Source organism: Triticum aestivum, chromosome 5B (assembly GCF_018294505.1).
Source record: "Triticum aestivum cultivar Chinese Spring chromosome 5B, IWGSC CS RefSeq v2.1, whole genome shotgun sequence".
Taxonomy (NCBI): Eukaryota; Viridiplantae; Streptophyta; class Magnoliopsida; order Poales; family Poaceae; genus Triticum; species Triticum aestivum.
The window spans coordinates 34,175,277-34,189,666 of record NC_057807.1 but is presented as its reverse complement, the minus strand read 5'-3'; positions in this window follow the sequence as shown (position 1 = coordinate 34,189,666).

The following is a 14,390-nucleotide window of genomic DNA, read 5'->3' as shown; positions in this document are numbered from 1 at the left end:
ATTCCTTGCATTAATTCTCTTAATGGCATTCATGACATTAATTCGGTGGTCGGCCTTCATTTCGGGAGTTTCCAACAAGTCAATACTACCCCGAGCAATCAGAGCAATCAGGACAATTAGCATTCATTACCTCAGGATTTATGTCTCGGTGCTTTCAATTTTGAATTATCCACCAACTCAAACAATACGCGACATATTTTTGAAGGTCAGTCTTTTCAGAAGCATTATTGGGATACTTTACCAACTTTTATGGTGTTCCATATACTTGATCAATTGAAGTTTGGTTATTCACAAAGTCACATTGCCACGATATGGTCACTGTCATCTATACCGACACTGGATTACATCTATGCACAGCTTAATATCTGTTCCAAGTGTACACTTTTGGGCCATCTTGCTGAGTCCTGTCCGGGTGTTGACTGTGACACTTGCTTGCATGCACCTTGCCATTGTGATACTCACGAGTCACACCAAAGTGCTTTGATCTCACATGTTGCTGATTCCATAGACATTGATCATTCTGCTTCATCGGATCATGCTAATATTTCTTTATCTACGATGAATGGGCCTTCTTCATGTCTCATCTGTGGATCCAATGAACATTATTTTTATGATTGCCCTGCTGTGATCCTCTGCCCGCGTTGTGGTTGGATGGGCCACAGTAGACGCCAATGTGGATTACTCAATAAATGCGCTATGTTTTGGAAGCCCAAACCCACTGCTCCTATGATCGCCTGTTTACCAGATACCCATGATAGCCCAACTACTGTGGCTTCGATTAATTCTGGGATGGACCGCGGCTCCAGGGATGTGTTGCCCAATACTATCGCGGATAATCTTACTACAAATCCTCAGAGTATCAATAATAATTCTTCTTCTCATCTAGCACCTACCTTGGCACCTCCGCAACAGCAAGAAATCATCTTGACAGATAATAATGACACACTTCCCGCTAGCCGATGCACTGATACCCGTGGAAGAGCGTCTGTCCGCTGTGAATCGTGTGGTGCTCCGGGACACATGGTGACCTCCTGCTGGACTACTCGGCGGCTAGCACAGGGAATTTGGGTCCCAAAACACAGAATCAGCCCCGCCGATATGCATTCCTCCTCTGCTAGCACTCGCCCATGGCGAACTACCCTGTCAATGTCGTTACTTACCTGCCACAAGGGATGACCATCGAGCTGGGCCCTAAGGACTGCGTCGTGCGGGATGAGATGGTCGTCAGCCCCACTCCACCACTGCACCATGACTTCCTGGCAGTGCCGGAAGTCAATCACTTCGTCACGTTCCATCAGAAAGCTGCACTGCGTCACACAATCGAAGGTTTGCTACATGAGTCTCACTTCTTTCCCACCGAGGTGGATGATTACCCGCTAGGCATTGCGATCTTTGGATTTCCGGATTCAGTTATTAGACATGTTGTGGTTGGTACTACCTTTAAGCTTGATGAAGATGAGGAAAACCTGAATACTGTTGTTTCTTTTGTTCCTCATGATGCTACTATTAATATGAGGTTGACCACTTATGGTCCTGAAGTGTGGCTCTTATACATTGGTTTTCCCCCACGATTATCAGACTTCACATTATATTCACAAATCAGTTGATAAGTTTGGCGAGCTGATCACTTGGAATAACCCTAGAGGGGATAGAAAGGTTGTGTTGATAAAAGCCAGAGTGCTCAGTCTTAGTAGGGTGCCTAAAAGTTTTGTTATGCACCAACTTGGCGGTGCACGACATTGCTGGACTGTTTGTGTCACGATCTTGAGAAGTAGTGACTGGAATGCGCACATCCCGGATGCCCCTCCTGCGGGTATTGACCCTCCACCTGCTGACGGAATTCCACATCCTCTGCTTGGAGAAGGTCTGACAGCAGAACATATGTATCAAGCGCAGCTGCATAATTGGTTAGCTCAGAATGCAGCTCCTAACCAGAATAATGAGGATGTCTAGCAAGGTAATGATATCCACTTCCAGCATAATTGGGGAGTTTGGCCACCTTCACCACCTCCTGCTATTTATAATTATCAGGCTTGGCTTGCTGCTGAGGGCTTACAAGTGCAAGATGGCATCTTACCAGCCAACAATCTGCAGGACAGCCCAGGCATGGCCTGGAATGAATCGATCTCTGCTTTTGGATCTTCAGACTCTAGTGCCACTATCTCTGATACTTATGTTCTTGTGCCTCGCAACATGTTCAACAACATTGCAGCTCATTATGAAGAAGGGGAGAGTTCAGTTGTTAGGGCACCTCTGACTAGTTCTCTGGATGTTCAGATTTCAATTTCTGCTGCTGGGTTACATTTTGAGATGACAACTAATGGTGACATCATGTCTTCCATTTGTTCAGGGCTCTTCCTTTTGGCTCTTACCTATTCGTACTTTCATATTATCCTATCTTTATTATGGTCCTTCATGTTAATTGGAACGTTCTATGCTGGAATGTCTGGGGTTTGAACTCTGATGCAAAACAATTAGCACTTTCAAATGCAATCAACTCGTGTGGCTGTGCTGTCATCTGTTTGCAAGAGACTAAGAAACAATCTTTTGATCATACTTTCATTAAGTCTTGCTACCCTAAAGGTTTTGACCAATTTGATTATGTGCCCTCCCAGGGGGCTTCGGGGGGGGGGGGGGGGGCTAGCCACGATCTGGAATAGTGCCATCTTCACAGCCACTACCGTAGCTCGGGAAGAGTTCGCCTTAGTTACACGATTTCAATCAACACAATCTTCTCATTATTGGACTCTGGTTAATGTATATGGCCCATGTCAAGGGGTCAACCGAGTTAATTTCATTAATTGGCTCATGGCACTTAATATCCCCGCTCATGAAGATTGGCTTTTGGTCGGAGACTTTAATTTCATTCGCATCCCTGATAATAGAAATAAGCCTGGAGGGAGTTATAGTGACATGATTACTTCCAATGACTTTATTTGAACACAAGCCATAATTGAACTTCCCATAAAAGGCCATGAATACACATGGAGTAACATGCAACTTGATCCGCTTCTTGAACAAATTGATTGGTTTTTCACAAGCAACAATTGGACAAGCTCCTACCCTCACACAATGGTTAAGCCCCTCGGTAGACCAGTATCTGATCACATCCCATGTGTAGTTAACATTGAAACTTCCATCCCTCGCTCCAAGCTCTTCAGATTTGAATCATTCTGGCTACAACATCCAAGTTTCATGCAAACTATTCAAAATGCTTGGTCAAAGCCTGTGCATTCTCAAAATATGGCGACTGTGCTCTGCAGAAAGTTCAAAACTCTTAGGCATGATCTCAAATATTGGAGTAAACACATTTCAAAGCTCTCCATTGCCATAGACAATTCGAACAAGGCTTTATTGGAAATTTATGGGCTAGAAAACAAAAGACAACTGTCCTTACCAGAGGTCAATTGCAGAAAAATTCTCAAAGCCCACCTCATCAGACTGCTTACCTACCAAAAACTGTATTGGAAAAAAGGTGCACCATTCGATGGGTGCAATTCGGAGATGAGAACTCCAAGTTTTTTTAGGCAATGGCCTCCAAGAGATACAAAAGGAATAATATTGCAACATTGACCAATGACGATGGTATTTCTGTGGACGATCACACGGGGAAAGAAGCTCTTCTTTTCCACTCCTTTAAAGAGAGACTTGGCACTTCCTCTCATAATCCTATGAAATTTGACCTCCAAAGAATTATCAAAAGGATTGAGGGTCTTGATGAGCTAACAGTTGCATTCACTACAGCTGAGATAGATCATGTCATAAAAATAATGCCCGCTGATCGTGCTCCTGGCCTGGATGGATTCAATGGATCATTTCTTAAATCTTGTTGGCCCATAATAAAAGAGGATTTCTATAAACTTTGCAACCAGTTCTTTGAGGGCAATCTCAATCTTGAAAGCATTAATGATGGTTTTATCACCCTCATCCCTAAAAATAATGCTCCCAGCATTGTGAACGATTTCAGGCCAATTACCCTATTAAACTGTTGTCTAAAAGTGATCACAAAATTTTTGGCCAACCGTTTGCAGAAGGTTATTCTCAAGATCATTCACCGAAATCAGTACGACTTCCTTAAAGGTTGTACCATTCAAGACTGCCTCGTGTGGGCTTTTGAATACATTTATCAATGCCAAAGCTCCAAGAAAGAAATTGTGCTTCTCAAACTTGATTTTGCCAAGGCATTTGATACAATAGATCATGAGGCAATGCTAGTTATCATGAAGAATATGGGGTTTAATGACAAATGGCTAGGCTGGATCCAATGCATCTTCTCATCTGGCAAGTCTGCAGTTCTGCTCAACGGTGTACCTGGCAGACAGTTTCACTGCAATTGTGGTGTTCGACAAGGTGACCCTCTGTCTCCCCTAATTTTCGTACTAGCTGCTGACCTTTTACAAGCGACAATCAATGATGCATTCTCACGAGGGGAAATCAGCTTGCCCTTTCCTTGCAATAGCCAAAAGGACTACCCAGTGATCCAATACGCGGATGACACTATTCTTGCTTTGCCAGCTTGCCCTGCACAAGCCACAACCATCAAACATATACTCTCTGACTATGCTACTTCAGTGGGCTTGAAGATAAATCTCCACAAATCTACTCTCATACCTCTGAACTGTGATCAGGAGACTACGATTGCATTGACTGATATCTTTGGTTGTGTCATTGGCAAGCTACCTTTTACCTATCTTAGACTCCCAATGGGCACAACTAAACCTACCATTTTGGACCTCATGCCCCTTGTTTGCTGTGTGGAGAGAAGACTATCTGCCACCCTTAATATGATTTCTTACAGAGGGAAGCTCACTCTTCTGAACTCAGTCATAACTTCTCTCATAATTTTCGCCCTTTGCACACTGAAACTTCCGACTGGCATTATTGAACTTATCAACAAAATCCGAAGAAAATGCTTATGGACAAAGAAAGCCGACCAGGGTGACAAGTGCAACTCATTGGCTTCATGGAACATGATTTGCAAACCTAAAGAGCATGGAGGACTTGGCATTCTTAATCTACAAGTGTAGAGCGACGCGTTCCTCCTCAAATTTCTCCACAAATTCTATAACCATTGGGACTTACCTTGGGTGGAGCTAATTTCGAATACATACTATTCCAACAAAATCCCACATGCAGCAGACCCGTGCGGCTCTTTCTGGTGGAGCGATGTATCAAAACTTATGCTAGTATATAGAGGAATCACCAATGTGACCATTCGCAATGGATCTTTTGCTCTATTATGGAAAGACGTCTGGTTGGTGAAGTTTTGGCTGAGACCCACCCCGAGCCTTCTCATTCACGCAAAATGAGGATATATCTGTGAGGGATTTCTTGGGCAGTACGTCTCTTCGTGAAACGTTCCACCTACCACTCTCCATACAAGCTCATGAGGAGGCACGGGACTTACAACAGAAAACCATGCATGTCCAACTCCTAAACCCCTCGATGAATGATGAATGGACATGTGTTTGGGGGACCAACTATTACTCAGCCAACAGATTCTACACCTTCTACTTCAAAGATGTCCATGCACACCGTGCATACAAATGGATCTGGAAATCTAAAGCAACAATGAAGATTAAAGTGTTCGGCTGGTTGCTTCTTTCGGATAGGCTCAACACCAGAGACATGCTCAAACGAAGACATTATAACATTGGCAATGACTTTGGATGCCTTCTTTGCACAAATTGCAACAACGAGACTGTGGAGCACCTCTTCCTGGAATGCACCTTTAGCCTTGACTGCTGGGATAAACTTCATATCATGGGCCACTCAGCGCATGCACTTTTGGATTGGGTGGAGCAGGCTAAAACCTCTTGGAATAAATCACTATTCATGAAATTTTTTATGCTTGCAGGCTAGAGCATCTGTAAGGAATGAAACAATAAGCATTTCAGAGGTGTGCTACCTTCGCAAGCCTCCTGGCTTGCAAGACTCAAGGAAGATCTTTCCCTCCTTACCCATAGAGTAGGAGATAAACACAAACCCTTCCTCTTTTCCTTCCATAACTCCTTGTAAAATTCTCCCCCCAACCCTCATTCCCAAAGGGGATGACTTGTACTTAATCTCATGTAACATACTATTCATTCTTTAATTCAATTGTAGTAGGAGCCTCTCCTACTGTTTTAGGTGTCAAAAAAAAGCTATCGGTTTGCATACGGGTGTTCTAACTAAAAAGTTTGCGATTGAGATACAATATTAAACACAAGAAAAAAACTATTTCCGGCGGCGTCGGAGGCGGCGTGCCGCTCCGTCCTTGTCGTTGTCGTCCTTCGGGATACCGTTGTTGAAGTCTTCAAGGCAGCACCGAATGTTCTTCACTTGTAAATCAAACATCATGTCGTTGCGTGATCGACGGGCGGGGCACGGGAGGATGGCAGCTGGCGGCGCTGAGAGGTCGCGATCGACGGCGGCGTCCCATGCCACTGAGGGGGACGTGCACGGGCACGGGTGCGGCGGGTGCAGCCAAATGCACGGGGACTGACACCGCGGAGGGTGGAGGCGCGCGCACGGGCACGGGAGCTGGCGCTGGCGCTAGCATGTACACGAGCTCGCGCGGGTCTGGGGAGACCTCGGTGACGCCCGTAGCTTCCAGCTCTACGATAGTGCTCGGCGACCAGCCCGTCAATGCTACGGGGATGGTCGCTGGCGCGGGCGCAGAGATGGGAGCTGGGACGGGAGCGGGGGCAGCAACAGCCGCGGCCAGCTCATTCTGGGCCATGTCCATGAGGCCCCATTCCTTCTTATTTTCTATCTCCTCCGGCTCGGAGTTGACTTCACCAAACTTGAAGACTCGTGCTAGATGATCCTTCTGCCCCATGTCATTAGTGGAGGTCTGCGGGAGGGAGGGGAATGGGAGGCGAACAGTAAGGCCGCCCATATTTAGTAGTGGCTCGGGCGCCATTAATGGAGAGGAAGGCAGGTGGCCATGGAAGTCAAAGGGCCCGATTCCTAGTGAGCATGCGCAGCGTACAGCTCGCACACTTCCCGATGAGCCTGCGCATTGGAGGACAACTAGCACACCTCTCGGTCAGCATGCGCACCGGACTACGCTCGCACGCCTCCCGTTTAAGCAAGCAGCTGTCCGCACAACACCTCCTATAGCCAGTAAAGGCAAGACACATGGCGTCACGTGAATGGTTAACATAACGCACATGATTTGAATTATACAAACATTTGCGATGTTAGAGTGGCAGATATTTGTTTGAAAATGCCTTTGTTGGCTGTTATTCGAGTGCTTCTTCTCTCAAAATGGACAAGAAAAATAGCACAGCATGTTGGGTGCCATTTCATGATAGCATGCCAAGTTTCATGAATTTCAGACGAGTTTTGGATTTGCTAGAATTTAAAAACAAAGTATCTCAACGTTTTGCTGGCAATCAACAGTGCCCTGGTGTTTGAAATTCATTCCCATTTCTTGCATTGGACCTAAGCATGTACTCAAGGACAAATATTTGTTTTTTCAACCAATTTATATGCACTGGAGCATGTGCAAGTAGTTCAAATTTGAATTATGCACATAAAATGGCTAGAAAACCCAGTTAATGTATAAAAATGTCCAAACGAACCCCGAAAAATTACAAAATTTAACACAACACTCCTCTTGTTCCATGTTGACACTAGAAAAATTTTGAAAGCAATAAGAGGCAGCGAATATCATTTCGTCCCTGAAGGTGGGACGTTCCCTACCAAAACCATCAGGCTTATTGTGAGAAGCTCTGGTTTGTGAGAAGCTTATATCCAAACCTGTGCCAAATGGGACAAAAATTACCATGACATGTTGATGCCACTCCATGATAGCATGCCAAGTTTCATGAATTTCAGATGAGTTTTCGATTTACTAGAATTTAAAAACTAGGAATCTCAATGTTTGCGACCGAGTGACAGTGGCAGGGTGTTTGACATTCATTGCCATTTCTTGCATGGGACATAAGCATGAAGCCAAGGACACAGATTTGAATTTTCGACCAATTTATATGCATTAGAGCATGTGCATGTAGTTCAAATTTGAATTATGCACATAAATGCATTGCAAACTCAATTAAAGCATAAAAATGTCCAAACGAACCCCGGAAAATCCCAAAAATTGACACAACACTCCTGTTGTTCTATGTTGACACTAGAAATGTTTTGAAAGCAATAAGAGGCAGCAGATATCGTTTCGTGTCCAAAGGTGGGACGTTCCCTACTGAAACCATCAGGCTTGTTGTGAGAACCTTCGGTTCGTGAGAAGCATATCCCCAAACCTGCCCCAAATGGGACAAAAAAATTACCACGACATGTTGATGCCGCTCCATGATAGCTTGCCAAGTTTCATTAATTTCAGACGAGTTTTGAATTTACTAGAATTTAAAAACCAGGAATCTCAATGTTTGCGGCTGAGTGACAGTAGCAGGGTGTTTGACATTCATTCCCATTTCTTGCATGTTACCTAAGAATGCAACCAAGGACACATATTCGAATTTTCAACCAATTTATATGCAGTAGGGCATCTACATGTAGTTCAAATTTGTATTGTGCTCATAAATGCATTCAAAACGCAATTAATGCATAAAAATGTCAAAACAAACTCGAAAAATCCCAAAAATTAACACAACACTCCTGTTGTTCTATGTTGACACTAGAATTTTTTTGAAAGCAATAAGAGGCAGCGGATATCATTTCGTCCCCAAAAGTGGGACGTTCCCTACCGAAACCATTAGGCTTGTTGTGAGAACCTTTAGTTTGTCAGAAGCATATCCCCAAACCTGCCCCAAATGGGACAAAAAATTTACCACGGCATGTTGATTCCGCTCCATGATAGCATGCCAAGTTTCATTAATTTCAGACGAGTTTTGGATTTACTGGAATTTAAAAACCAGGAATCTCAATGTTTGCGGCCGAGTGACGGTGGCAGGGTGTTTGACATTCATTCCCATTTCTTGCATGGGACCTAAGCATGCAACCGAGGACACAAATTTGAATTTTCAGCCAATTTATATGCATTAGAGAATGTGCATGTAGTTCAAATTTGGATAGTGCTCATAAATGCATTGAAAATGCAATTAATGCATAAAAATGTCAAAACGAACCCCAAAAAATCCCAAATACTGACACAACACTCGTGTTGTTCTATGTTGACACGAAACATTTTTTGAAGGCAATAATAGGCAATGGATATTGTTTCGTCCCCAAAGGTGGGACGATCCCTACCAAAACTGTCAGCCTTGTTGTGAGAACTTTTGGTTTGTGAGAAGCATATACACAAACCCGCCCCAAATGGGACAAAAAAAATTCCACGACAGGTTGATGCCGCTCCATGATAGCATGCCAAGTTTCATGAATTTCAGATGAGTTTTGGATTTACTAAAATTTAAAAACCAGGTATCTCAATGTTTGCGGCCGAGTGACGGTGGCAGGGTGTTTGACATTCATTCACATTTCTTGCATGGGACCTAAGCATGTAACCAAGGACACCGATTTGAATTTTCAACTAATTTATATGCATTAGAGCGTGTGCCTATAGTTCAAATTTGAATTATGCACATGAATGCATAAAAACTCAGTTAATGTATAAAAATGTCCAAGCGAACCCCAAAATCCCAAAAATTGACACACCACTCGTGTTGTTCTATATTGTCACGAGAAACATTTTGAAAGTAAGAAGATGCAACCTTTATCGTTTCATCCCCCATGGTGGCACGTACCCTACTGAAATCATTAGGCTTGTTGTGAGAGAAGAACAAATCGAATGAAGCTTCTCCGACAACGGTCGGCAACCCACGCCTGAAGAGTTGGCAATCACCGAGAGTGCTCGAGCAGCCATCCGTTCCTCCGCCGCATACCTTGCAACGACGGAGCCCGTCCAAGCCCAGATCATGGCCACCCATGCCCAGCTTGTGGTAGCCTTTTCCAAAGAGATGGTGGACGCGGATGGCGAGATGCTTGCCGAATATGGTGCGATGGATGCCATGGAGCTCCTTCCCCAGGAGACCGCCGGGCGCAAGCTGGACATGGAGGAGGAGGCGGAGATCGACGAGCACCAGCCATAGTAGTACTCTTTGTTTTGTTTAATTAAGAGAGTTGTTCTTTAATTTGTTAGAGTAATGTTTAGGCCAGCTAGCTCTGTTTAATTGCTGAACTTGCTCAATTAAGAAGTGTGGGTGTGCTGTAGTCTCCTTTGTGTACCCAAATTATGCAATGACGTGGATGAGCACTGTAACCAGGGAAATTGGAACCAAAATTTTTGACGTTCAAACTCATCATACACGGGTTAAGCTATCTGAATCATTTGCGATGTTCACATATTGTACACAATTTTGATAAGGGACCGTGTTTGATTACAGTTTACACGCCAGTTTTTCGCTGAAGCGATTCCAAATTTTCGGTTTCCGCGGAAATATCTACCTCCCCGCCCCTCCCCCTTACCAAAAGCCACATTTCCCCTGTTTCCGCCTTACTTTCCAAGTTGAAACCTTCACTCCTTGCTTGCAGCGCCGCCCCCTCGCCGGTGACCCTCCTTCACGCTGCTCGGCCTCGTCTATCCAGGCAGGTAATCCACACCAGACCCCCATCCTTCTCCTCCTTCCACATCCCACATGCCCCGACCGCCGATGCGACACCTTCCACCCAAATCACCGGCCCATCCACCAAATAAGCGCCGCCCTAGGCCATGGTGCACGTAGTATAGCCAGGAGCTCAAGGAGCATTTGGCAGCGGAGAAGCAAATCATGGCCGCACTTCCGGATGAGGTCGCGATGGCTATCATTCGTGCCAACCTCCAGATCTTGGAGGAGCACCTTGCCATTTGCTAGCTACGCCGGTTAAGTATGCTCGGTTTACCCGTTGCGTGTGCTGCTCCTGCCTTTCCTTAACAACTCGTAGTGAATTGTGCTATCTAATTTTACCATGCAATCTGTTGCTCCTGTGTATATGTTCTATATGTCGTGCAGTGTGGTGCTCACTTATTAACTATTTGGTTAATTAGTTGTCGTCTTTAGCTAACTGTTTGGTTCAATTCTGCAAATGTGTTGTTCAATTCTTCAGGCTGCAATTTTGTATTGTCTTCCATGTGAGAAATAAATCAAATTTATCTTTACAAAATACATGATAAACAAATACAATTGCTATATTTCCAAGTTGTCAAGCATGCTTGGTTTGGTTATACATTGTGCGATGTGGTGCTCAGTTAGCATTTGGTTCATCTATGTTGTGGTTTTTAGTTAACTGTTTGGTTCAATTCTGCAATGCGATGTTCAATAGTTTTGGGTGCATTCTGTTATTGTATACCATGTGAGAAGTAAATCGAATTTGGATGTACTAAATAAATGAGAAACAAATACAATTGCTATATTTCTAATACGTCCATTTTGCATCATGTTTTCCTACTGTTATTTATGTTGTTTTATGGTATAATAATTCTTTTTGGAGTAATTCAAATGCTTTTTCTATAATAATATGCAAGGTATGCACAAAGGGAGAGAATTCTGGTAGCTGGAAATCTGGACCTGAAAAAGCTACGTCAAGCTACCTATTCTGCACAACTCCAAATGAGTTGAAACTCCCCGAGAAATTTTTATGGAATATTTAATGAATATTGGAGCAAATAAGTACCAGAGGAGGGCCACCAGGTGGGCACAACCCACCTGGGTGCGCCAAGAGGCCCAGGCGCGCCCTGGTGGGTGCTGCACTCCTCGGCCCACCTCCGGTGCCCATCTTCTGGTATATAAGTCTTTTTGACCTAGAAAAAAAAATAAGGCGAGGACATTCGGTACGAAGCGCCGCCGCCTCGAGGCGGAACTTGGGTAGGAGCACTTTTGCCCTCCGGCGTAGCGATTCCGCCGGGGGAACTCCCCCCCCGGATGGGGAAATCATCGTCATCATCATCACCAATAACTCTCCCATCTTGGGGAGGGCTATCTTCATCAACATCTTCACAACACCAACTCCTCTCAACCCCTAGTTCATCTCTTGTGTTCAATCTTTGTATCAAAGCTATAGATTGGTGCTTGTGGGTGACTAGTAGTGTTGATTACTATATGGTTTTATTTGGTGGAATATTATATGTTCAGATCCATTATGCTATTTAATACCCCTATGATCTTGAGCGTGTTTGTCATCTGTGAGTAGTCACTTTCATTCTTGAGGTCACGGGAGAAATCATGTTGCAAGTAATCATGTGAGCTTGATATGTGTTCGATATTTTAATGGTATGTATGTTGCCATTCTCTTAGTGGTGTCATGTGAACGTCTACTACATGACACTTCACCATATTTGGGCCTAAGGGAATGCATTGTGGAGTAGTTATTAGATGGTGGGTTGTGAGAGTGCCACAAGCTTAAACCCCAGTTTATGCGCTATTCCGTAAGGGACCGATTGGATCCAAAAGTTTAATGCTATGGTTAGAATTTGTTCTTAATACTTTTCTCATATTTGTGGATGCTTGTGAGAGGGTTAATCATAAGTAGGAAATTTGTTCAAGTAAGAACAACACCTAAGCACCGGTCCACCCACATATCAAATTATCAAAGTACCGAACATGAATTAAGCCAACATGATGAAAGTGACTAGATGAAATTCCCGTGTACCCTCAAGAATACTTTGCTTATCATAAGAAACCATTTTGGCCTATCCTTTGCCTCAAAAGTATTGGGCTACCTTGCTGCACTTTTATTACTACTATTGTTACTTGCTCGTTACAAATTATCCTGCTATCACACTACTCTCCTACTCACAATTTTAGCACTTGCAGACATTACCTTGCTGAAAACCAGTTGTCATTTCCATCTGCTCCTCATTGGGTTCGACACTCTTACTTATTGAAAAGGGATACAATTTACCCCATACACTTGTGGGTCATCAAGGCAATTTTCTGGCGCTATTGCCAGGGAGCGAAGCGCTCTTGGTAAGTGGAAATTGGTAAGGAAACATTATTACTACGTGCTAAAATTTATTGTCACTTGCTACTATGGAAAACAAGTTTGTTCGGGGTATCTTCACCTCGACCGGAACCACAATTAGTTACCCCTCAACCTACTGCACCTACTGTAAATATTGAATATGAAATTCCTTCGGGTATGTTAGAGCAACTGCTAGCTAATACTTATGCAAGAGATGCAACCGAACATCCAGATATGCACTTGATATATGTAGATGAAATTTGTGGATTGTTTAAGCTTGTAGGTTTTCCTGGAGATGAAGCTAATAAGAAGGTTTTCCCTTTATCTTTGAAGGGAAAAATATTGACATGGTACATGCTATGTGATGATATTGGATCTTGGAACTGGAACCGTTTGAAATTGGAATTTCATCAAAAAAATTATCCTATGCATCTAGTTCATCGTGATCGGAATTATATATATATATATATATATATATATATATATATAATTTTTGTCCTCGTGAAGGAGAAAGCATCGCTCTAGCTTGGGGGAGGATTAAGTCAATGTTATATTCATGCCCCAATCATGAGCTCTCAAGATAAATTATTATTCATAATGTTTATGCTCGGCTTTCTTGTAATGATCAATCCATGCTCGATACTTCTTGTACTGGTTCTTTTATGAAGAAGACTATTGAATTCCGATGGGATCTTTTGGAAAGAATTAAGCGCAACTCTGAAGATTGGGAACTCGACAAAGGTAAAGATTCATGTATTGAACCTATGTTTGATTGTGTTAAATCTTTTATGAATACCGATGCTTTTCAAAAGTTTAGCACTAAATATGGACTTGACTCTGAGATAGTAGCTTCCTTTTGCGAATCTTTTGCTACTCATGTTGATCTACCTAACGAGAAGTGGTTTAAATATCACCCACCAATTAAAGAAGAAACTAAAGAACTGGTGAAAGCTAAAGAAGAAACTATCATTTACGATGTTGATCCAGTTGTTCCCACTGCTTATATTGTAAAACCACCTTTTCCTGTTAGGATGAAGGAACATGCTAGAGCCTCAACTATGGTTAACAAAAGTTATGTTAGAACACCCAAACCATCTGAACAAATCAAAGTTGAACCTAGTGTTGCTATGGTTAAAGATCTCTTAGTTGATAATATTGAAGGGCATGTTATCTACTTCTGTAGTGAAGCTTCTAGAATTACCAAACCTGAAGGAAAAGATAAACATAGACTAGTTGTTGGCATGCCTGTTGTATCAGTTAAGATAGGAGATCACTGTTATCATAGGTTATGTGACCTAGGTGCTAGTGTGAGTGCTATTCCTTTCTCCTTATATCAAGAAATGAAAGATGAAATAGCACCTGCCGAAATAGAAGACATAGATGTTACTATTAAACTTGCTAATAGAGATACTATATCACCAATTAGGATTCTCAGAGATGTTGAAGTCTTGTGTGGGAAAATAAAATACCCTACTAATTTTCTTGTTCTTAGCACCCCACAAGATGACTTT